This window comes from Gastrolobium bilobum, unplaced genomic scaffold (genome assembly GCF_033153095.1).
Source record: "Gastrolobium bilobum isolate Gb01-03AN ecotype WA unplaced genomic scaffold, APGP_CSIRO_Gbil_v1 utg95767, whole genome shotgun sequence".
NCBI classification, from domain to species: domain Eukaryota; kingdom Viridiplantae; phylum Streptophyta; class Magnoliopsida; order Fabales; family Fabaceae; genus Gastrolobium; species Gastrolobium bilobum.
The window spans coordinates 23,777-27,497 of record NW_026898224.1 but is presented as its reverse complement, the minus strand read 5'-3'; positions in this window follow the sequence as shown (position 1 = coordinate 27,497).

Genomic DNA, 3,721 nt, shown 5'->3' with positions numbered 1-3,721 from the left:
GATTAAGCATAGGGGAGATGAATTAATTATGTATTATATGTATAAGGAAGAAGTTGATAGAATCGCCATGGATGGCATTGAACAAGGTTCATTGAGAGTATGATTGTCCGTAACGGAATATGGTCTAGCTTGACAGACATGCCATAAAGGAAACAAATGTGATTATATGTGTGCGTTAATGTGTGGAATTCTCCTTGGAAATGGCTACTTTGTAGAGGTTCAGGTGTTATGAAGCATAAGAGGATTGATCCATGATGGAGGTCTCATGGAGATCTCAAAGAATGAATATCGTAAATTGAAATGGCCTAATTACTAGTGGATGTTGTAATGCATTGTGAATAATACCTAATGGCCTGATGGCCAGTATACCTACTCTGATAAATAAACGGATGATGATCCAGTGATGGCCTAAGTGCCAGTATACATATATATGTATGTACACCTTGTGACGGCCTGAGCGCCTAATTATCTGTGTTGAGGTAAATTATTAAATTTTTTGTAAAAGGACAATGAGGCTGAATGAAATCCCCGATGATGGGAAGTATCTGAAGAGATTGTATGATTAGAGAATGAGCTAATGTACAACCTGATGGGAAATCATGTGATTAGTGTATGAACTAAGTTACAATAAAGTGTGGAATTATGTGTTTAGCAAAAGAGCTAATGTGTAATGTCAAAACAAAAATGATAAGATTAGTTAATGAGTTGAGGTATAAGTGTTAATGCAAGGATTGATATAATTTTCCAGTGCACGGATTGAGGTGAAATTAGTCTTTTGTGATAGGACGAATATGTTTAGAAGATCCCTGTGTGATGGGAAGTATATGTGAGATGTGTACAGAACTTTGAGAAAATTCTTGATTCACGGAATAGAGATTATGTTATGAACTATGCCAAGTGAATAGTCAAAGTAAAAGAGAAAACAATCTGTGAGAAGAATAAGCAAGGAAGAGATAATGGACTATGGATTTGAACAATAACATGACAGAAGGAACTATTGAGAGTTAAGAAATGTGTATGAAATTACGAAGAGAATGTGAATTATTATAATAGTGACTTACATGTAAACTATCTGTGAGAAGAATGAAATGAGAGAGTAAAATGAATTGACTTATATATATAACAGGTGTATATTATACCATTATTACTATGGTTATGGGGATAGCCCCATGTGAATATACCAAAGATATTTTGCTGTTATATACAGAGTGATACAGACACCAAATGGACTGGGTCCATGTGTGATCTGGAGTGTACGGAGTACCAGTTTTGCCGTTATATACGGATATGTTATAAGTATGAACTCCCCTGTGTACTGGGTACACGTTTGCTGTTGTATACAGATGTGATGTAAATATGAACTCCTCTATGCACTAGGTGCACGTTATGAGACTTGATATTACCATCTCTGTGCGGCCTATGTGCCCGGAGTGTGTAGCCATCTCCGTGCGGATTATGTTCCCGGAGACTATTATTATGTTATACGAGTAATATGAGATGAGGAAGTATCCCGCAGTGATGAGACTGCTATTATAGTTGAATTGATCTACACAAGTGCACAAATAAGAAACGTTGGGAATACTAATAGAACACAGTCAGCAGGTGGTAGGTTATCATTACTGCATGGATTATATGGGTGGATTCTCTGATTGGTGGGTCATTACATCTGGGGCCCTGAGGACAGCAAGAGCTCGAGCGGTTAAAACCTGTGAATGTTGTTACCCACTGTATTGAGAGAGTTCTTCCATGTGATTAACGCAAAAATGAGGTCAAATGTTTGTAAATGAACAAAATACGTCAGATTTGGATATAAGAGGTGAGGCATAGTGTGTAAGAATTTAGAAGTGTGATAGTGAAGCACTATTGTGGGTGTAAAGTAAGTTCGATGAAATAATTTCGGCTCCAAGTGAGGTAATAAGTTTGTTGGAATCCTCGCTTTATGATAAAAGAGATAATAATGTGATTTAATGTTGACAGATTGAGTGAGTGTCCTTCTAGGAAGGCTGGTAATGATCAAGAGTTCAGGTTAAAGGAGTGTTATATATAATCGCATATGCCACTTATGGTGGAAAGTGTGTGGAAAATGCACAATGTTGATGTTGTTTTGGTTAAGTATTAATGAGGTATAGCTGAGTGCTGTGGTAGCTTTGAATATTCCGAGAGACTGATATACCAACCGATGGTAAATTGTATAAGTAGTGGCAAGGATGGATTTAGTTTTATGTGACTTGATAATGAAGTTTCAAAGATTCCTATAGGATGAGACTTGCATGTGAGAGACATGACATTTTTAGTGGTCCATCAGTTAATAGTGAAATGGGTGTGGAAAAATGATTCGTCCCAAGGTATTTGGTGAAAGTTGGTAAAACTGTAAGGTGATATTATATTGAGTTTGACATCCAGGATTAAATGACGATGATTACGAAGAAGTGGTATAAATAAGTGGAACAAATGGTTAAGTTGTAACACCGGAGTGGAATGAAAGTTGAAAATAGTTAGTGGGAGAAAATATTAAGCATGAGGCCTTCATGTGGAGGTCATTAATGAGTGTTGTGTTTAGACTATGAGAGGTCTAAGTATGGAGTTGAGCTGATTGAGTTGGTAAAATTGAGATGGTTAAGTTAATAAAGAGTTTAACAATGAGTGTAAATTATGAACATGATTTTGTAGATGGAAAAATTTCATGAGTATTTGTGGTCGATAGACCTTATAGGGCTAATCGAAAATATAAACTATTATGAGCATTGTTAGTTTCGTATCACAAAGAGAAATATGTAGTTGTGAGTACCTAAGAAGAGGTGAAAACACGTGACAAGGAAAAATAAAGTATATAAGTATAGAATTTAATGTGAGTCGTAATTGTAGGACACGACAAAGTGCCTTTGAAACTAGAAAGCATGTGCTTGGGTGAAAGCCAAGAAAACAACAAAATGATAAGAGTAGTAACAGTAATGGAAAGAAATGGTTGTTGGGGTATTGTCAAAACAGTGAGGACAGCGAAAAAAGTTAAGTACTAAAGAACGTGTGAGTTGGAAATACTCCAGGAATAACTAGTGAATGTGCATGAAAACGATTAGATGCTTTTGAGAACGACCATGGGTCAGAAATATGGATAAAGATGAGAATGAGGTAAATTAATACCGACAAATCCGTAATATTGTTATATTATTACCTACAGATCAGCGAAAGGGTAACGGGAGACCAGAGAAAGTGTAAAGTATTGTGAATTAAAATGTCACAGAACCATGAGAGACAAGTGATTGTGAAGGATCAAAGGATAATAAGTATCATAAAAAGGAGATTGTACTTGTGATAAAAGTAATGTGGTAAAGGAACACACTTGAGGATGCTACTTGGGAGCGGGAGGATGAGATTCTCCGACTGTGTACTGAGTTAGCGGATGAGTATGATTTAATTTTGCGGACAAAAATCTAAAAAGTTGGGGTGAATATAACACCTCACAATTTGAAATTAAGTATTTAAGCCATTAAGTGTGTAATCAAGTGATGGATTAGTGAAAATCCTAAAGATTAGGCCAAAATACAAAGAAAGGGCAAAATGGTAATTAGCCAACACGCAACCCTAGGCAGATAAAAATTGAGTAGAAGGTCTCCGATGATAAAAATAACCCTGGAAATGGATTCAGAACGAAAAATTGAGTGGACAGGCAAGTTTCAGAAAAATCAGTGAATAGTGTTTTTCGCGGGTAAAAATACCGCGT